This window comes from Dipodomys merriami, unplaced genomic scaffold (genome assembly GCF_024711535.1).
Source record: "Dipodomys merriami isolate MVZ:Mamm:240054 unplaced genomic scaffold, mDipMer1.0.p SCAF_16, whole genome shotgun sequence".
In the NCBI taxonomy this organism is placed as follows: domain Eukaryota; kingdom Metazoa; phylum Chordata; class Mammalia; order Rodentia; family Heteromyidae; genus Dipodomys; species Dipodomys merriami.
Genome location: NW_027202937.1, coordinates 19,297,434 through 19,319,649, shown reverse-complemented (window position 1 = coordinate 19,319,649; position 22,216 = coordinate 19,297,434). Strand labels below are relative to the sequence as shown.

Here is a 22,216-nt window from a genome sequence, read left to right as displayed (position 1 = left end):
TAAGATACACTGCCCTTAACTTTAAGGAAACAGAGATCAGGGCCTGGGGTGTGGGGGGGAGGGGGGCGGAAGGGGAGGAAGGCAGCTAGGATACAGCACACAAGCCATAATTCCAAGAATAGAGGGTCCCAAAGTCTAGGGGCCACTGTGGAGTGAAGAGACTGTCAAAATTAGAGTAGCTGTAATTCTGCCTTATTCCCTAGGAGCCAAGCTATTTTGAGTTCCTACTATAAAATCACCTTCTCTAAAACATATGTGTCAGAAAAAGGAAACTCCACTGCGGACCAATTTGAAAAGAAATTTATCCCTCATCCCATGGCTGGTTCTCTACCACTTAAGCCACACCCCCAGTTCCAGCTTTTTGCTGGTTAATTAGAGATGAGAGAGTCTTGTGAGTTTGTCCACCCAGGCCAACTCCAAAATGGGATTTTCAGATCTCATCCTCCTTAGTAAACTAGGATTATAGGTGTGAGTCATTATGCCCAGGGTACCTTTTTAATATTTAACTTGATTGTTTTCTCTTACCTTTCTGGTCACAGGCTTCTCTGCTTCCTTTGAGGGCTGTGCCCTCACTGCCCATATCTGCAATGATAGTGCTTCCAGGGGCAATCCCACAGAAGGGCCACAGGCCCTTCTCCTACATGCTCAAGGCAATCTCTCCCTCACTCAGTATAAGACCTTCTGTACTTAGTACAGAAACACTCCTGCAATTCCCAAGCCTTCTGAATTCTCTACTGACCTAAATTTCACCACATCCACAACACTTATCATCTTCCTCTTATCTATTCCTCCTTCTGGATCGTCTATCTAAAAGAAGGGCCATCCAACCACTCAGTGTTGCCACTTGTATTTCCTCTGGGTAACGTAGATCATGCCTACAATCCTAGCTGCCCAAGAAACTGAGACCTGGACGATCACAGTTTGAAGCCAGCTTGGATAGAAAAATCCAAGAATCCAGATGTTAATCAGCAATAAAAAAATTGGGCTGGAGGTGTGATTCAAGTGGTGGCGTGCCAGCTGAGTGCCAGCTGAGTGCCAGTGAGCAAGCTGAGCAAGTATGAAGCCCTGAGTTCAAGTCCCAGGACCAACAAAAGTAGTAAAAAGAAAAGGTAAGTTCATATACCCGCCTCACATAAAAATGGAAATTCTGTAGCTTCTGAGTGAAAGAACCCAAAACTTTCTAAGACATTTCTAATCCAGTAAAAGAAAAAAAAAAGTCTGTAAGTCTAGGATTTCAATCCCCAAAATTCCACATAACAATCATAGAGATTAAACAGGTTTTTAAAAAGACACCAACCACAGCTTTGTGGAAATAGCAATAATAATGACTCATTTTGGAACACTATCTGAAACAGGGTCAAAAAACACATAGGAGAACACAAAGGAGAATCCAGACTTAAGAAGAGGTAGACCAGGAACTTTTTAAATCTGGGGTCTACATACAGAGCCAGGCACTCAGTATTTAGAAACACTGGTTTAGAAGTGAAGAAAAGAGGAAGGTAGAAGTGTTCAGGAAAGGAAATAAAAATGAGAATGACGAAAAGACCTGGTACCAGTCAACACTTCACAAGGTATTTGTGGTGCTCAGATGAGATCTGGGTTGTTTGATGGCTCCTTGTAAACAATAAAAACTCTAAGCAAAGCTCAAGTACCTTCCAGATAAATCAGAGTACCTCATTCACAGAAACTTTGGTGAGCTGTTACTGTTTGGGTTCCTAGCCCCTACTGCAGTGCCTGGAATAGAATAACTATTTAATCTCTGTGGGAGGGATAAAGGGAGGGAGAAAAAGGCTTTGGCATACTTCAAGTGGTAGAGCACTTGGTAGAACAAGTGTGAGGCCCAGGGTTCAGACCCCAATACAAATGAATGAGCAAACAAATTAATATAAAAAGAAGGAAGCTAAAAATCACAAGCAGAAGTATTAAAATGACCCTAAGAGATATCAGTCAGTAGAATCCATAGCTGATTGCTCTTGAGAAGGACTCTAGCTAATCTCTCTCACTTCTTGACTTTATCATCATGATGAAAGGTAGCATCATTGGTGGCTCATAACCATAATCCTAGCTACTCAGGAGGCTGAGATCTGAGGATTGTGGTTCAAAACCAGCCCAGGCAGAAAAGTCTCCATGAGACTCATCTCCAATTAATCACTCAAAACCAGGAAGTGGAGCTGTGGCTCAAAGTGGTAGAGTGCTAGCAAAAGACCTCAGGGACAGTGCACAGGCCCTGAGTTCAAGGCCTACAACTTAAAATCAAACAAATTAATAAAAGGTAGCATCATACCAGGCTACTCTATGTTATTGATTGGAAAAGCAAAGAAAATCTAACTCCATGCTCATTCCACCTCTTCTACCTTTTCTCAGTGCCCAAGATATCACTGGTGCTGCATGAAAGATGTGTGAAATGGATTGAGGAGCAGCTCCTGCTCCATTCTATCGGCCAGACTTTCAGTTCTATAGCAGATGCCTATCACCCTGGACCAGTCACTTACTCGAGCCTCTATGGACTCAAACAAAAACTGAGACTTGCTGGGTTGGGTACTAATGGTTCATGCCTGTAATACTAGCTACTCAGGCAGCTGAAAATTGAGGATCGTGGTTAAAAGCCAGTCTGGGCAGGAAAGTCCATGAGACTCATCTCCAATTAGACACCAGAAAACCGAAAGTTTGAGCTGTGACTCACATGGTAGAGCACTAGCCTTGAGTAAAAAGCTCAGGGACACAAGCACAGGTAGTCTAATGAGATATGACAGCTAAAGATACTGCAGTACTTTTGGTGGGATCCTGAAACAGAAAATGAACATTAGGTTGAAACTAAGGAAATCTGAGTAAAATAAGGCCTTTATTAAAAATATCAGTATTGGCACATTAATCATAGTACATATAAGATGTTACATAATGTCAATAGTAGGCAAAACTACATGCAAGATATGTGGAAACTGTACTATAAAAAGTTATATACTATAACTCTATACTATAACAATCTTCTTGTAATTCTAAAAGTATTTTTTAAAATAAAGTTTACATTTAACATTTTAAAAAAAGCTCCTGAATTCAAGCCCCAGGACAGCCCCCCCTCCAAAAAAATGACTAATAACTGTTAGGTCTTCTACAGAGTTTACATGTGTTAAATAAACTATAAAGATTTGAAGGAAGTTCAAAAATTATAGCACACTAAACCAATCTATGATGGTACTAATCTCTATTCTTGTGGTGCATTCTGTTTTCATCAGGATCCAAGGAAGGTGTGTGTGTGTGTGTGTGTGTGTATGTGTGTGTATGAGAGAGAGAGAGAGAGACAGAGACAGAGACAGAGACAGAGACAGAGACAGAGAGACAGACAGAGACAGAGACAGAGACAGACAGACAGACAGAAACAGAGAGAGAGACAGACAGACAGGCAGGCAGGCAGGCAGACAGACAGACAGAAAAAAACAAAGCATAATTTAAATGGATTTCAGGAAGAGGATCCTTTGCCCATCTTCTAGGTAGTAGAATTACACTTATCTCTCAGAGTAAAATCTGAGCCTTTAGTATGGTTATTACTATGGAGTTATTTCCTCCAAGGTCTGTGTGCTGAAGCTTGGTCCCCTGGGTTATAATGTTAAGAAGCAGAGGGACCTTTGGGAGCTGAGCTAGCAAAAGACAAGTCATTGAAAGTACTGCTTTCAGAAGGGATGGATGTGCTTGTCAGTGCACTCAAGCTATTCCTCCCCTAAGGGCTGTTTACAAAGCAAGACTACCCAGATATTTGCCCCCATCTATATGTAGCTGGCTCCCTGTCCACTTCCCTGCCATGCAGGAGCCCTTACCAGACACCAAGTAGATGAGGTTGCCCCATCTTAGACTTTCCCCATGCAAAATGATGCACAAAACAAACCTTTTCTCCAATGAATCCAGCTCTGAGTATTTTGTTATAGCAACAGAAAACACATTCTGATAGTTGCTTACTGTTCAGTGCATTCCAAAATCAAGACATCTGAAAGGAAGTGGGGAAAAAAAGTCATCAGGCACCTGGGTCACCAGGTGGCCGAGCAGAAGCACCTACTGTGAATGCAACTCCAAATGTGGTTTGCTGTGGAATGCAGGTGATTGTGTTGGGACAGCCATTCAAGAGTCTACGGAGTGCAATATCTTGGAAGGGGATAAAAGAGAGTGGAACCTGGCTCATAAATGAAGTAACTCTGAGTGACTTGAGAAAGTCAAGAGTACTTAAAAACAGTTCTATGTGCCAGGCATTGGTGGCTCATGCCTATAATCCTAGCTACTGGAGGCTGAGAGATCTGGGGATCACGGTTTGAAGCCAGCTTGGGCAGAAAAGTCCCTGTGAGAGACTCTTATCTCTAATTAACCATTCAAAAACTGGAAGTGGTGCTGTGGCTCAAGTGGTAAAGTGCTAGCCTAGAGCACAAAGAGGCTCAGGGACAGCACCCAGGCCCTGAGTTCAAGCCCCACAACTGACCAAAAAACAAAACACAGTTCTACTCATGGAATCCACACTGAGTGCAAACTGTTTCAAGTAGCCTATTTTAGGGGAAAACATTTTCAAAGCTAGAAGTTTTAAGTTTTTAATCCCTCTAATTTCCATTTTCATGTGTGACCTTATGGGTACCTGTAAACAGTGAAACAGCAATGCCCATGAAAGGCAAATTAATTCATCCTGGACATATACTATGTAATAAGATAATCGAAGAAAGAAAGTTCACAGAAAAGCCATGGTCTGAACACAGAGTAAAGACTGCTGTGGGACAATGAGGATAAGACCCTACAAAAATTAATTTGCCAAAAACAAAAATCATACACTGAGCAATTCTCAAGAGAAATGTCCTTTAACATAGATACTGCTTCTTCCTAAGGGCAGTGTTTGAAGCTCAGGTTCTTAAGACAAATTTACATTTTTCTCCTCATGAGAAATTAAAAGAATAGTATCACCTGGTGAAAAAAAAATGTGTTATACTAAATATTGCATACGCAATAGCATCCAATAACCAGAAGCTTGTTTAGATCCAAATCTGGTACCCAGCTACTACATAGTACCTTCCCCTTCTCCAACTGGGAGGAAGGGGGAATTTTTAATATATTAACATATAAAATATGAATATTTATAAGTGTCTGCAGAGACTGTCAGTGTTTAAGGAGGAGAGGGATTTTTTTCCTCAGGAAGAAGTAATTTTTTTAAAGCTGACACTTTCATCAACCCCAAAATAAGATCGATGAGAGGATGATCTTTACTACCTAGTTTTATGCCATTTCAACAACTATAAAGAAGTTGAGCCTCAGAATGATAAATCATCATGATAGGCAGGACTTGGCCATTTACAAACATATTTCATTCATACAAGAAACCCAAAAATTCTTCAATAGACTCATCTACCCATGAAGATCTCATGACTTTGGCTGGGAAAGAAAGGTATAATAAAAGACTCTGCGGGGTCTTGTTTTAATTTCTGTAGTTTGGAAATTTAAAACAGGCTGGTACAGAGTTACCTCCGGGCCTTTGATCTTCAGGAAGTTTCTTTTGCTCCTGCTTCATTATCTTAAGCAGCAAGCAGCAGCAGAGTTCAGGCCTACCTTAAGATAGCAAATAAGTCCATATGAAAACCCCACCAAGAAATGTAGATGGGCATGGGGCAGTGGAGCTGGGGCCTGTGACTACTCTTGAAACTTAGCAGGTGTTTCTGTAGCATTTTTCCTCAAGGTCTGCTTTGTAGAACACTTTTCTCTTGTTGTTGTTGCTTTTGATTTCCTCACTTTGCCTCTGCCCACACAGCTCAGCCTGTCTGTCGCCACCCCTTCCTTCATTCTGATGCCAGTTTCTCTAAGTTCTTCAGAACCAAAAGATGATAGCTGGGCAGATTTGCTGGCACTGAGCCTCCCTTGTAAGACCCACATTCTAGGGATTGCCTACAAGATTCTCTGATGTGCCAGTGCCGGTGGCTCACACCTGCAATCCTAGCTACACAGGAAGGTAAGATCTGAGGATCATGGTTCAAAGCCAACCTGGATAGGAGAGTTCAGGAGACTCTTAGCTCCAATTAGCCATCAAAACAAAAATGGAAGTGGCACTGTGGCTCAAAGTGATAGAGTGCTATCCTGGAGTGAAGGCTCAGGGATAGTACCCAGGCAAAACAAAACAAAACAAAAAAATTATCCAATATCCAAAACTAACTACATTAAAGCTACTCTGTCTTCACATGCAGAAGTACTTAACCTTCTATGTATACCCTTAATCTTGAGAGTACAAAATTAATTTTTCAGTGGTGTACATATAAAAAAATCTGTATCCCACCTTTGTAATAACAATTAAAAATAGTTAACAATAATTAAAAATAGAAAAGCCTACTCATCTCAGGAAATCTGTAATCATCTTCAGGAGGCTGAGACAAGAGGACTAGATCATGAAAATCAAGGACTTAGAGTTCGTTTTGTGGTAGAGTGCTTGCCTAGTACAAAAGGCCCTGAGTTCTAGCTTGATCAAACATAAAAATGAAATAAAAGCTACTCAATTCAAGAGCTAGGCTATAGACAGATGCAACTTCCTGTCTTTTCCTGTGGTTTTAATCTTTCTCTTCTACATCTAAGCTGAATGATTCCAGCCCAGGTACACAAAAGTGACTGCAGGTGCTGCTAGTTAGTTCCCAGGAGTGCAGGTTCTGTGAGGAAGAGAGCTAGGTTGGGCACCTATGTGGATAGGCATACCTGCATCATGTGAAAGACAACCAGAAAATCGTGGTGAGTTTGCTCAGTGAATCACCCTGTGGACTGCCTTAGAGCTTGTTGTATTCCCTATGACACTGAAGTGCCACCCTGGCACTCCTGATCAAATGCCTACTGAAAAGCATCATAAAATACTGAGAAATAACTGTTGAAAATTAACAGTTGCTCTTATTTTAAATGCAATGGGCATTTCCAGGGCTAAGAGCAAGGACATTGGCTCCCTAAAGCTGAACAACCCATCGATTAGTTCTGTGCCAGTCACCTCCTGGGCTGAAGTTAATGTCAATTATAAAGGGAACACAGTACAACTTATCTCACTCCTCACAGCCAAGACTCTCTACCCTGAAAATCAAGGAAGGTATCATATGATGGAGCATAAGGTCCTCTTGAATACAAAAATTTGTACCAACGTGTCTACTATTTTAGCTGGGATAAAGTAATTCATCCTAAGCCAGCAGGCTGCTTGCCATTCTCACTGCTAAGGATGAAGTGATTCACTTCACCTAATGTAATCACTAACAACAATGACTTCGTGTGCATAGAGGTGCATTGTATTGGTGCTCAATCTGAGGGGCACAAGACAATTCCACCAGACATCAACGAATATATCTAGGTGGCTAGCTGGCATCAAGGACCTTGCAATGGATGGATTAAAAGAGTAAGCAAGGAGGATATTCTCAGGAGAAGAATACAAAGGAACAATGCCTATGTGCCTCTGATCCTATAAAATAATATTTATTGAAATGAACTCCAGGCAATGGAAACAAGAGTATTTTTTTCTTTATTGCTCTTTTTGTTTTCGTTGCTTTTTGTGTTGTGTGTTCATTTATCTGTCTTTAGGAGTGTATGGTGGGTCAGGGCAGATAAATGAAGGGACAAAGCATGAACAAATGCAGCAGTGATACTCACTGGACAATATGTTGAAAATGAACCATACAACTTGTGAGTGGGAAAAACTGAAAGAATATGAGGGAAGGGGTGACATTGTCCAAAAAGACATGTACTCTTTACCTAAATTATGTAACTGTAACCCCTCTGTACATCACCTTTATAGAAACAATAAAATGCAAAATAAAATAAAATATCTACTCCAAGAGCCGGGGGATATCCTTTTGACCACTGCAAATTTTTTATGCCAGCATTTGCATCCAGGCCACATGATCTAACAACTCCATCATCTCTATTCATAGATTACTTACTCCTCAGAGCCTCCTGAGTAGCTAGGATTACAGGCATGGGCTACCAGCACCCAGTTCTATCCCCTTTCTTATTCCAATAGATACCAGGACTCTAGGTAACTTACACTCCACCCTCTGGACCCTCCAGAAACAGATGCTACAGTGTCCTGCTAACTAAACTCAAGATGTATCAACACTTCTCTACTTGCCAACAAAACTCTGCTTCAAGCTGCCCTTACCATCCTTAGAATTGCTGAACTTCTAAATAAAATTTCAGACTTCTAAATATGACATCAACTTCCCCCTTCTAATACCAATTGCTGGTGATATTTTCTTTAAAATAAATTTTGGAGGTATATGATTTACCCATGGGCCAATGAATCCAATTAAGACTTCCATTTCATAGATGGCATTTCTTAGGGCAACTATGCATCATGTTTTTAATTGGAGGTATCAGGGAGCTTAATTAGAACTTAAAATTTAAAAATTAAAGAAAGTGAAATGACCAGAAACCAGTTGATGTAACCCACAGTGAGTTTAATGAGACATATAATTAAAATAGAAATAATAACCAATGATTACCATCGGCCAATCAGGTCCAGGCAGTTCTAATGACAAGTTAAAATAGAAACAGACTTATTTCATCTTGTCTTCTTCTTGGCATCCCCAGGACTTGCTTGTGGAGGGCATGTTATGGCTCCTTTGGCTACAGTAGGGAGGGATGAATTATAAAAGCTAATCCAGCCACAACAGAGGCCAACCTGGTCACTGCTGTCATGGTAATACCCTCTCAAGTACCACAACTGGACAAAGAAGCACAGGCCATGAGTGAAAAGGACAGGATCATTTAAGGTGGGGGAGGAAACTCTTCATCCTGGCCTTGGTCACCTGCCTATTAACTTTTCTTCTCTCTACCTCCTGCCCTTTGTCAGTGTGGATGCTGTCCCTGGGCTCTTTCGGTCAAGGCTAGTATTCTACCACTTTGACCCACGGAACCACTTCTAGTTTTCTGATGGTTAATTGGACCTAAGTATCTCACAGACTTTCCTGCCCAGGCTGGCTCTGAGCCACGATCCTCAGATCTCAGCCTCCTGACAAGTTAGAGTTAGAGGTGTAAGTTACCAAAGCCTGGCTCTTCTTTGTTTTCTTTCTTTTTTCCTTGTCTTTTCCCTCCTTATTACCAGCTTCCTTTCCTCCACTTCTATTTTATTCTATTTTCTCTTGCTGAACTTTTCTGTCTTATTTTTTTCTCTTGCTTGAACTCTAAAGTAGAAGCAGATTCCTTACAGATTTACTGAAAATTAAATCGGTATTCAGACATGTGCTACACTGCACTATGCTTACATAAATGGTGGAAACTTGAGTATCACCTCCAAGAGAAAGGGGTACAATGAGTATAACACACCACAAAAATACAAGCCATCCTCTGCGACTGCTGAGTGAGACAGGGAAGAATTCAAGTCTGCACAGTGTCACAATGGATCATTTAGAGACTGCGTTTTCCCATATCAAACACTAAGAAAGGGCACGGATATGTCTATTTATGGTTTTGTGCTTCAGATTACTGCCAGGTTATTTACGGCTGTGGTGAATTTAAAACGGGCGCTAGTACACATAATTTCTCACTTCGCAGTATGGTATGACCAGATGGCCTGGGCTTAGGAGTCAAAAGAGTTTGGGTTTAAGTCTTTGTTCACCTATATAGATGGCCAGCTGATGCTGGACGATTTGCTCAAGTTCCTTAGCTATAAAATAGGAATGTAAATATTTTCTGAATTGTAATGAGCAATGAATAGAAAGTGCCTGACACCCAACTTGGTCTGTTTATGCTGCTACAACAAAACACCTTAGACTGGGTAATTTATAACTAACAAAAATGCATTGCCTACAGTTCTGAAGGTTAAGCAGAGCACCTGCAGATTTCATGTCTGGCAAAGGCTCATTCCTCAAAGATGGCACCTGCAGTGTGTCCTCAACATGGCAGGGGAACTCCCTTGGATTCCCATTTTATAAGAACACTGAATTTATGCCTTGAGAGCAGAGCTCTCGTGATCCAATCACTGCCCAGAGCGTCATCGCTTCATAGTATGGAACTGGGAAATGAGGTTCTTATATGTAAATTTTAGAGGCACATGAGCAGTCAGCCCACAGCAATCCTCAATCGGCCATTCGTCTTTCTTTCTAAGCCCAAACATTAACCTGGACCTCTGGTTTCTAGAACACTGGGAAGTAACCTTGTCGCTGTTCTCGCCACCCCATGAGTTACCTTTTCTAAGGGAGGGCAATGGTTGTTGTGGGGGAGACTCAACCCTGGCAAGAAAAGCAATGTGGCAAGGGTCCATGATCCTTTGTGCTATTGCCTATTCACAGGCTGTCCTCTCTCTCTCCCCTTTTCCCTCCATAAATGATAAGTCTCTCCCGGCACTCTCCAGCATCCCCGTGGACAGCTGGGATGGGGCAGCACATTCCAGTTCCAATGTCCACACTAACACTAACACTGCCACACCCTTATGCAGACCCCCTCCTAAGACTTGGGTGTGCTTCTCCGCTGACTTATACAAGCCATGGGAGAGAAGGTAATGGGACCTTCCACCCTCAGCAGTCATTGTAACCAAGGAAAACAAAGAGAGAATTTTTTTTCACTGATGCAGAGAGAAGTTCCATAAAATACAATGGAAAAGATTAGCAAACGTTTTTATAAAAAGAACAAGAAGAGACAGAGTGCTCTTTAGACCAGGCACTCCCCTGGTATTTTCCTCTCCTCACAGGCGAGACTGTGGCCTAGGAGAACTCTGTCCTCTGCTCCCCTTTTGTTACTCTCTCACTGAAAGTGCTTGGCAGGCAGCCCTGTCCTCAAGACTCGAATGTAACTAAAATAAACCTTAACTTAATCCATGGTTAAGATCTACCTGGAAAAGACAATGGGTTCACAGAAGGGAGAGGTCAGCAAGGATTCTACTTTAGGAAAGAAAAAGTTGTCTAAGGCTGTATGGAGTCGCTCCCAGCATGCTCCAGTTGATCAGGTACAACAACCTACCACAGCCATATGGCTCTATCTGACCAACACGGCTCAGTGACGCAGACACCCACCTACCTATTCCAGGTGCTCCTGATACTTGGAACTTTCTGGTAATGTCTCCTAGGTGGGATGTAAGTACAACAGTTATACAGCACCACTCCATATTTTCATCTTGCTCATCAGAGTATTCATCGCATTAAGTGATGACATGGCATTCTGTTTGGTTACTATCCATCCTAGAACCCTGGCAAATGACAATCTACTAAGAACAGTCAGATTAATCAGACTATTTAGTAATACTAAGAAGAGCACCATGAATAGTTGGGACTCCACCAAAAGTATCAGACCACCACCTAGCTTTCAATATTGTTGACGTCTCTTTCATTTAAACCTAATAATATCTCAAGATTCCACTGAGTCTGTGACCAGTACCCTCACAGCAAGGTGGACAGGAAGGGGTAAGGCCCTGCATCAGATCTGCCTACTATGGAGGCCTGGTAGAAAACCATCTAAATGCTGGTGCTAATGTGGGAGTCTGGCCTTGGATCACAGCATCCTAGGTCCCTGTGAAGACAGGGTAAGTCTGGCAGGGACAAGGGAAGGATATGACATGGTTATATCACAATCAGCATACAAATAAGAACTGCTGATAATCTAGCATAGACCACACTAAATGGCCATACTTGGAACAGATATGCAAGGGAAGAGCGATGACCTTCAGATGGCCAGACCCTGGTTGATAAGCCAAGGTTGAGGGCTAGGCCTCCCTCCCTGGAAGGGTAACTAGCCCTATGTGTTTATCAGACTTTACAAATTTTGTGGTGACCATTTGTTCTGTACCTCCCCAAACCATCCTCCACCAAATGAATGAACTACAGAGGACCTAAATCCAATCCTTTCTCTCCCATGCCGAAATCAGTACTGGTCCACCCCTATTCCCTACCTGAAGGGAGATCTGCTGCCAGCTAGCTCTTCTGACACCATTTCTTCCTCTTCCTGGAAGCCTTCCCTGAATGTACACACTCTTGAGCCCATCCCTCGGAAGAAAAGGAAAGAGGAACAAAGCCACCAGAGCTTCATGGACTATGGACTCCATCGCAATGGTTCTTCTATCCTACCCACTACCGAGATCCTCTCCCTTTCCCCTACCAGGCCAAGCGTGTGATCACCCAGGAGCCTGAGTTGCCTCAGCCTTCCAGCAGCTCAGAATGAGGGCACGAGAATGAGGAAAAGAAGAATGTGGCCTGGAACTCAGCTCAGAACACAAGCTAAGAGCTTCGCACTTGTAGATCAAGGATGGATAGCCCATAGGAAGGCCATTCTGATGACTGTTTGGGGAAGAGACGTTTGGAAACCTTTACGAAGCACAGAAAGGCTGAGAGTGTGACTTAGTGGTAGAGTACTTGTCTAGCATACATGAAGCCCTGGGTTTGATTCCTTAGTACTACATAAACAGAAAAAAGCCTGAAGTGGTGCTATGGCTCAAGTGGTAGAGTGCTAGCCTTGAGCAAAAGAAGCTCAGAGACATTGCCCAGGCCCTGAGTTCAAGCCCCAGGGCTGACAAACAAAAAGAAGGAGGAGGGGGAGGAGGGGGAAGGGGAGAGGGAAGAGGGGGGAGGAGGAGGGGGAGAAGGAGGAAGAGAGAAAATAACATTCTCTCCAAGATTTATCCTGGACAACATAAAGGGAGATAGAAAGCACTTGTAGCTCTGGGCCTTTAAAAGAACCATGTGAGAAAGGAAATATTCATAATTCAAAGGAAACTAATCACCCAAAAAATACAGTAAAGAAATCACAGCGCCAGAGTTGAGTGCTGGTAATCATTTCCAGTTCTTTTATGCAATCCATGTTCTGGCCGGTAACTCAAAAGGTTGAGATGTGAAGATCTTAGTGTGAAGCCAGACAAATTAGAGCAAGAAACTCCTATTTCCAATTAACTAACAAAAGGCTGGGAGTGTTCTAGGAAATGGAAATAAGAGGTTATTTTTTTCTTTGTTACTTTTTGTTTTTTTTTTTCTTTGTTTGTTCTGTTTGTTTATATGTCTTTGGGAGTGTAAGGGGAGGCACCAAAATGGAAGGACAAAAGGTAAATAGATGCAGCAGTGGTACTCACTAGACACTTGAAAATGAGCTATACAACTTGTAAGTAGGGATGGGAGAGAAAAACTGGGAGAGCGTGAGGAAAGGGGTGACATTGTCCCAAAAGAAATATACTCTTTACCTGAGTTATGTAATTGTAATCCCTCTGTACATCACCTTTTAATATCAATAAAAATCAAATATAAAAATGGCTGAAGGTGGAGGTGTGGCTCTAATAGTAGAACGCCAGCCTTGAGTGAAACCATTAAGCAAAGAGACCCTGAGTTTGAGCCCTAGTATTGGCAGAGAGAGAGAGAGAGAGAGAGAGAGAGAGAGAGAGAGAGAGAGAGAGAGAGAGAGAGAGATCTATGCTCTGATACACACTGAGCAAAAGCATGAACCATTGGCATCTTAACCTGTTCAGCTCAACCAAGATCTGAAACCTGTAAACACAGTTATAAAGCTATGTACCAAGTTGGTTAGAACCATCTATTAAAATGTAAGTATCATTGGGATAAAAATAATCTGTATTTATTCCTATGAAACATAACTTGGACTGCTCCTTGAGATAGATAGTCCTCCCACAGACATGAGAGAATTCCCGAACTGCCTGGAATGTGGCAACACCAAACAAGGAGTCTGTCTGCATGAACCTAACTCAGATGTCTAGTCTCTTAGTATGGCTACATCTTCCAGGTTGATTCTGAAGAGATGAGCAGAAGAGTAAGCGAGCCAAATTGAAAAGAACATGGCCCTGGGTATCAGATAATCAGTTCTGCCACTAGCTAGCTAGGCGTCCTTGAACAAGGATTCAAATCTTAACAAGCCAAAGTCTCCTCACGAGGAAAGGGATGGGATTATCATTAGAATAATTCTTAAAGTTCCGAAACTAAATACACACAGAATCCATGGGACATACATATTTAAGTGATCCTCTCTTAATGGAGATTAGTGACCAAGAGTCTTTGCTGAAATGTCACAGATTCATTTTCTTTTTTCTCACCTTCCATAGAAATTGGTCTCAGATTCCTATTTCACAAATGTAAAACTCAGCTACCTCTACTTTTAACAGAAAAGAGGAAGAAAACAGTCACATCATGAAGCAGTCAGTCCCCAGATTAACTAATATGAATGAATAAGCAGAAAAAGAATGATGTCCATTGATGAAGTCAAGGAAGAAACCAAACAGAGTGAGCATTCTGTACCTAAGACTAAAAGCAAATGCTAAAACACTAAAACACTATATAGAGGTAAGAAGTAATTCTGTGAACAGGAAAAGCAGAGAGAGAGAGAGAGAGAGAGAGAGAGAGAGAGAGAGAGAGAGAGAGAGAGAGAGATTAAAAGGTATGCCAAATCTGAAACAGAAGGTTAAGAACAATAGTAACAAATAACAATAACAAAGTAACAAGGAACAATAACAAAACAGGTACCCATACTCAGAGGTTGGTTCTGACTTGGAAACAGCAAGTTATTAACCCTGGGAGACATGAAATTCTCAAATGGACAAAAAATTTAAACAAATCCCGACAGGACTAAATTCTAAACCTTTACACAAAGGGCTTTAGAACATCCTAGGCCATTTCTGAAGGGTAGACTAATTCTTTCTCTAGAATTGAGACTCAGACCAGGGATCCCAGCTACTCAGAGATCAAGCCAGCTGAGGCAAAAGTTAGCCAGACCCTAGGGCTGGTGTGGTGACACAGTATGATAGCATACATCAGGAATCCTAACTACATAAGAGTCAGAGGAAAAAAGTTTGTGGGCCAAAGCTAATACAGGTGAAAGTGTGAGACTCAATCCAAAAAATAACTAAAGCAAAAAATAACTCACTCAAGCGGTAGAGACACTGCCTAACAAGAGCACAGCCTTGAGTTCAGCCCCAAATAAAGGATCAGGAGAGGAAAGGAGAAGAGGGAGGAAGCAGGAAAAGAAGGGGAAGGAAGAGGAGAGGAGAGGAGAAGAGGGGAGGGGAGGGGAGGGGAGAGGAGAGGAGAGGAGAGGAGAGGAGAGGAGAGGAGAGAAGAGGAGAGGAGAGGAGAGGAGAGGAGAGGAGAGGAGAGGAGAGGAGAGGAGAGGAGAGGAGGGGAGGGGAGGGGAGGGGAGGGGAGGGGAGGGGAGATGCATGGCTGCCAGGGCTGGGAGGAGAGGAAGAAAAGGGAGGTGAAATGGGGAGAGTTAGGGACTGCTAAGGTTAAAGAAATGAGACTTCTTTCCGGACACAATGAAAATAGTCTAAGATTAAATTATGACAATAATTGTACAACCTTGTGCATATAGTAGAAGTATTCAACTGTCCTAGAATGAGAAATTAATGAACAAGTAGGTAAAATTCAAAGGTCTGACTCTACTTAATATCATACTAATGTTGGCTTCTGGTGTATCATAGTTCTTACAAAAGCACTAAGGTGATGTAAAAATTTTTGCTTGAACTGAAGGAAGTTCTTGAAAAATTAGCAACAAAGCAGGTGTCCTGGGGCCATCAAATCCAGCGCCCTCTAGAGGACATGGAATGTGTCACAACCCCGCCCCATCTATGGCTGCTCACAGGTCCTCCGTGATCCTGCGACTTTGCTATTCTTGGTCGATTCATTTTTCTCCTTTAAGATCATTTCCTTTGGTTTAGCCAACTGCTACTTGTTTTCCTTATACCTATTTTGTCTTGCTCTTTTCTTACATGTCCAATTCTTGTAAAACTTCCAACAGTGAATCAAATCTAGACACATATTCCTCTAATAAATGTTTGGAGCTTACCAGGTACCAAAGTGGAGATGGGGGGAGGGCTTTTTCATTTCCATAAAATGTCAGAAGCATTCTGTTTCTACATCATTTTACAGTGTTCTACCTTCTTCCTTCATGTTCCCTCTGCTCCTTCAACTAGTTACAACATCAAACAATTTATTGCTCATTATTATGATGAAACACAGGTTGGTCCCTTATCTTGATCCAATGGCTGCTTTTAGTTTACAACCTCAGTATCTTAGGAAGGAAGATAACAAAACTGGCAATCAGATAAAGATGTGACTAAAGACACTTCAAACACATCAGTAGGTAAGACTTGAGGGGACAAGTGGGGTTGAGAGACAGGGGTGGGAGGAGAATGATCAGGAGGTGATATTAATCAAGAGGCCTTGTACTCAGACTCAGACATGTGGGATGGAAACCTCTTTGTGAAATTTCTTAAAGATAATTTTAAAGAGAAAGAACATTTCTTAAGCACATCAACTTAATTTTGCAACATGGTAACCCCAGCTATAAAGCTACATAGCATCATCTTCTATGGCAAACACCACCTAAAATGCCACACATTAAAAAAAAAAACAAACAAACAAAGAAAAAAGTAAAGAAAAACTTTCAGTTTGACTATCCCTACACAATTTATATAAAATGGTCCTCAGAATATAGTCTGTATCTGTGCTCATTTGCTTTTTGTTAAATAACTTATGGGTAACTTGCCATTTATTGTCTGGAGATGAGTCTTTTGGAGACAAGAATTGTTTAAAGCAAGTGTCTTTTAGAATGGACAATGTCCCTTTACTGGCCAGGGCAGAGAACTCTTTCTCCCAGAGTAACACTAGCCATTTCCTAAGGCCTCCTAGCTTTTAATCAGGAAGTGAAAGAAGAGACAGAAGATTCCAGAGCCAAGGGCTAATTCACATCGGCCAATATGCACTAAAATAGGCACATTCCATTTGGGAAAAGAAAAAACAGTAAAATAAACAGGTACAACTCTCTTAGCCAAGCCCACTGAAAGGTGGAAAGAAAAATAAAGAGTCCTGGTTTATGATCTTTGCAGTCAAAACTCTGTTTCTTTGTGATCTGAAATCAACTCTTCCTGGCTACCACTAAAAACACTAAAAACACAGAGATGAATTATATCAAGAGCATCGTGTTCATGGCCTCTGGGTCTTCTGGCTAAGACCAAGTGTTTACTGCTCTCATCAGTTTAATAGCATATACATCTTCTACCTGGAAATGTTACACTAAATGGGCTTTGGAGCACAGAGGTGGCATAGGACCTTGCTTCCTCTGCTTCATCTATGGACTTGTAAGTAGGACCTCCAGGAATGGGGACCCCATCCAACAACAACACTGTGCTTCCAGAAGAGTAGATGAGGAACCAAATGTGCCAGAGCTGTGACACAGACACAAGGCTGGTTAGGAGCAGCGCCATTTGGAGCCCTGATGCATGGGAATACAGTCACCTTATAAGACTTTACCCCATGCCTACCCAGTCACCACTCTCCATCCAAGGGGACAATGGAGAGAACAGCCAAATTTTCTACCTCTGCTGCACTCACTGCTCTTTCTGGTGGGTGGTTTCTGGAGGTGGTTTTTGAAGCTCTTCAAAATTCATGTCCCAACCCTTTCACCTACAAACAGCCAGACACGAAAGATCATGGCTGTTCCTGGAAGAGCAAAAACGGACCTTTCATATAAGGCAGAAAAGAATGAATCTAAGAGACAAGTTTAGAAGGAAAACAAAAGGCAGGATCAGATGTAGTGGTGCATGTCTGTAATCCCAGCTACTTAGGAAGTGGACATCAGGAGTATCTCCTAATCAGAAAGGCCAGCCTGGACAAAGAGTGAGTGAGACGCCCATCTCCAGCCAGGCACGGTGGTCCATGTCTGTAATTCCAGCTGCTCAGAAGGCAAGGCCAACCTAGGTAAAAAGCAGAGACAGGTAAAAGAAAAGACAAGATAAGTAAAAAGCGAGAGACCCTATCTGAACAAAAGCTAAAGCAAGAAAAGGGCTGATGTGTGCCTTAAGTTACAACAAAGGCCTGGATTCACTCTTAGTGCTACCAAAATAAAGAATAAGAAAGAGAAAACTGTGAACTATCATTTGTACAAAAACAGACAAACAGCCGGGCACCAGTGGCTCATACCTGTCATCCTAGCTACTCAGGAGGCTGAGATGTGAAGATCACAGTTCAAAACCAGCCCAGGCAGGAAAGGCGGTGAAACTTTTATCTCCAATAAACCACTAGAAAACCAGAAGTGGCCCTGTGACTCAAGTGGTAGAGCTCTAGCCTTGAACTTAAGAGCTCAGGGACAGCACCCAGGCCCAGAGTTCAAGACCCACAACCAATAAAAAACAAAACAAAACAAACAAAAAAACAGACAAACAGATTCTGGGTGCACATAAGGTGTAAACTACCTGTAAAAGAATACTGGACTTAAATGGGTGGCAACTGAACAGTCAGAAAGCCAGAAAATCAGTTTTTTGGTGGTGCTTTGAACTCAGGGCCTTGGACTTGGCTACACAAGCACTCTGTAACGTTAGCCTCACTTCCAACCCTATTTTTGTGCTGGTTATTTTTGAGATAAGAGTCTTGCCTCTTCTCTAGGCACATAGACCACAACCATCCTATTTGTTTTGTTTTCCACTATAATTGGGATGGTGAGCTTTTGCTACCACACCCAACTTCCGCTGAGATGGTGTCTTTCAGACTTTTCTGCTAGGGCTGTCCTGGAATCCAGATTCTCACACAGCCACCCACATAGTCACCGCATCCAGCTTTGGGTTGAGAACGAGTCTCATGAACATATTTGCCCAGGGTGGCCTTGAACCACGATCCTCCCGTTCTCAGCCTCCCAAGTAGCCAAAGGCCCAGCAGAAAATTAAGGGTTGTTTTTTTTTGTTATTGTTGTTGTCATTTTGGGGTTTGTTTGTTTGTTTGTTTGGGGAACAAAGGTTTATTTCAAAGAAACAAAAGAAACGTGACAGGTAGCTAGGCAAAGAAGCATTGTGCAGCTGTTGCTGTTACTGCCAGAAAATTAATTTTTGAAACTGAACCTAAATGAAACAAAACCCCCAAACAATAAAACATGAATATTTTAATGCACTAAATAAAATAAAAATAAAGATAGCACCATAAGTAATACCAGGGGAGAAAAGTCCCAGGAACAAAAAAAAAAGTCTCCACCTAATGTCACAGTTAAACCACTTGATGAAATTTTGGAAAACAACTTTTGAATTTAGCAACATTAGCTGAAAGCGTTGCTGGCTCATCTGCTTCCATTATGACTACAGGATCATGAGACAAGATTTTCAAAGAGGGGAAACAAACCCATATCATTTTTTTCCAAAAAAATTGGCAGCTGTATTTCAATTTTAATATTTTTTAAAATTTGCATCAGTTAATCCCTTGCTTGGAAGAATCTGAAACAACCTAAATATAAACTTTTCCAATGTCCTTGTTTTTTTCCACATTAGTCTAGAACCTGGGCTGCTGTGCGTCCTTGTTTTGGTAAATAAAACCTGAGACTGGAATATTTATGGTAATGTGATGGTTAGGAAATCCCCAGCCATATCAGCCCAGAAATCTTCATTTAGCATCATAAACACTTTTAAGGCCACTGTGAATGTTCAAAACCATACCTGAGTCAGATCAGTATCATCAATGCATAAAACAAGATTAACCATGGCTAACTTTAAACCATACATTCACTATGACATGAAGATGATAAATGGTTTACTCAAGTGGACTGTTTTTGATAACTCAGAAACACTTTAGAAATAGGTTCATGAGTTTAGCTCCCCATCCATAATCACATTTCTTAGGGCCAAAGGGTTAGTAGTCTTTTAATAAAGCCCATTTATAACCAGTACAAGCATTTAACTTACTTTTCCTACTGATTACTCTCCATGCTTGTACTACTGGCAAAATGTTTAGAAAGTGCCATTAATAAGATTCCAGCAAGTCTTCAATTTATCTTATTTACTGGGAGGCCTGACTTACTTAAATTACAGGCTCTCCTAGAATCCTACAACACTGTTCTGAATTCTTCTTACAAGTGGCTGCCACAAATGTATTTGCAGATTGGATTGTCTCTCTTCAGATAGAATCTTATCCTACTTTTTAACTTATGTTTAAATAGCTGTACAAGTTCAATAGCTGTTACCATTCATTGCATCAATTTATGTGTACAATGTACCATGACCAATGTTATCCCTTCCAGAATTCTGCTTACCCTCCCTGAAATTCATTTTATAAATAACTCAGGGAACATGAGGATACAATAAATAAGAACATTTGACATGTGCGACCTCACTTTGGACAACTATCAGCATTGAAGCCAAATGAACTTCCTTTTTCTTGCTTCTTATTTCAGCATTGACATCAAACCAGGGCCTCTGCCATAGTAGGTAAGGGCTCTACCACGGAGCTACGACCCCATCCATAAGAATTAAATTAACGTTCAAAGTAGAAATAGGCTGATTCAATCTGAAGTTTGAGTTCCAAATAATGAGACTTAACTCAGATGGGGGGGGGGACTGCTTCCCAATTTTCTCTCCACCTAGTCTTTCCTTCCAAACAAAAAAATAAAATAAAATAAAATTCCATTTCAACTCAACAAACGTGTATGTAGTCCCTAATTTAATAGAAAAGGGGAAGGGAGGGAAGAGGGGAGAGTGGAAGGGAGGGAAGAGTAGGGTACTTATAGTCTTGTCCTTAGATGAGGATGAAGAAGAAAAAAAGAGAGGAAGAATAGAGAAGGGAAAGGAAATCAGGGAAGTAGAGGGGAGGGGAGAGGATGGGAGGAGAGAGAAACACAGGGGAGGGGAAGGGACAAAGCTACCTCACATTCTTCTCATTGGCTTTAAGCAACATTCATCAAAGACTATGCTTTTGGACTGAGCTTCTGCACAGTGCCCTAATAGATCAGACCCAATGGATAGCGTCACATGCATGTTAGAAGTCCTATAAACTAAATGAACTTCCCAAGTAGGCCTGTCTTTAAAAAAAACAAAACAAAACAGAAGATTTATAGTAACCAAAAGGGCCCCAGGCAACCTGAGCCTCAGGAGGAGGAAGTCCCACTTTCTCAATCCTGTGAGGAAAGTAACTTAGAAATGAGCACTGTGGTTTTGTGTCTTGTTTCAGCTTCTCTCAGCCCTTCTGCCTTGCCAAGCCTACCACCTCCTCCAGCTCTGCAAAGATCCGCCCAGCGCCTTCTGTTTTGCAAGCAGGATGTGGCCAGACAGACTCCTCAATCAAGAAGCAAGGACCATTCCCTCCTTGAACTCGCTTTGCTGACATTTTCTGCTTTGCAATCAGTACCTACAATGGGACTCTTTTTCTGGAGTCTCGGTGCCTTTGCTGAAAGTTTCTTCTTGGAATATTCTAGTTGTTCCACCCTGCACACATTACCTTGGCCTTAAGCTTCTCTCTCTACCACCTCCTAAAGTCCCTTTCCAGCATCCAGAGAGGTTCGGAGGTGCTGAGGCCCGTGTCCTTGGACAGTAATACTCACACATGTCCTGCACATGGCCTGTACTGAGCTCGTATGTCAAGCTTTCCCATGAGACAGTTTACCCCGGGTTTAGGGACTGCCTCCTGGGAGGCCCCCATGAATCTCCACATCCTCATTCTAGGCCAATGTTTCACTTACAGTGTTCAATAAGTAACTGTTGAAAGAAGTCTTTCAGAGTTTGGGCAGGGCAGAAAACAAATAAATATCTTAGACAAAAGGTAAAAGGCCTAATAATGTAGTCAAGAGATTCAATGAAGAATCAGAAGACTGGAATTCATGAGTTAGAGCTTTCAAGGGGAAATGATACTACACATTTTTTGTTACTTTGTGTAATTAGTGTATAATGTTTATAAGTTATGAGACTCAGCAATATAAGTCATCATTTGTGATATAGGCTAATCAAATGTTCCTCAGGAACAAAAATGTATATTCTCATCAGAGAAAACTAAATGTAAAGTTGTGTGCTATACAACTCTCAGGAGGTAGAGAAGGAGGAATTAAGTTCAAGAACAGCCCCAAAAGAAAGTTAGGAAGACTCTATCTCAACAAAACAAGCTATGTGTGGTATTACATGCCTATAATCCTAGCAAAGTGAGGCAGAGATAAAAGGACCAAAGGGCCCCAGGAAAAAAAGCAAGAGACCCTGTCTAAGTAATAATAATAATAATGATAATAGTAATGGGGCTGGGAAGATGGCTCAGTGGTAGAGCGATTGCCTTGCATGCCTGAGGCCCTGGGTTCGATTCCTCAGCACCACATAAGCAAAAAGAAAAAAGCCGGAAGTGGCGCTGTGGCTCAAGTGGTAGAGCGCTAGCCTTGAGCTGAAGAGCTGAGGGACAGCGCCCAGGCCCAGAGTTCAGGCCCCACGACCAGACCCAAAAAAAACAAACAAACAAAAAATAATAATGATAATAGTAACTAAAACAAAAAGAAGCAGAGGATGATACTGAAAAATCTCAACACC

At 41.7% G+C, this 22,216-nt stretch overlaps 1 protein-coding gene and 1 non-coding gene across 5 annotated transcripts in view; one reads left to right on the top strand and one right to left on the bottom strand.

Annotated features, from left to right (window-relative positions):
- The window catches only part of Mboat1 (membrane bound O-acyltransferase domain containing 1), a 94,510-nt gene that overhangs the window by 48,368 nt on the left and 23,926 nt on the right, over positions 1 to 22,216 (bottom strand). Inside the window, exon 1 of one of the 4 annotated variants that reach the window (XM_070024478.1) lies at positions 3,881 to 3,920. The exons of the other annotated variants lie outside the window; for them this stretch is intronic. The gene's annotated coding sequence lies outside the window, so the exon portion shown is untranslated. Of the gene's footprint in view, positions 1 to 3,880; positions 3,921 to 22,216 lie in introns of those variants that run through there. 4 annotated transcript variants of the gene reach the window in all.
- On the top strand, positions 16,886 to 17,070 carry LOC138828505 (U2 spliceosomal RNA). Its single transcript, XR_011372261.1, has one exon. It is a non-coding gene; the product is annotated as a U2 spliceosomal RNA (small nuclear RNA).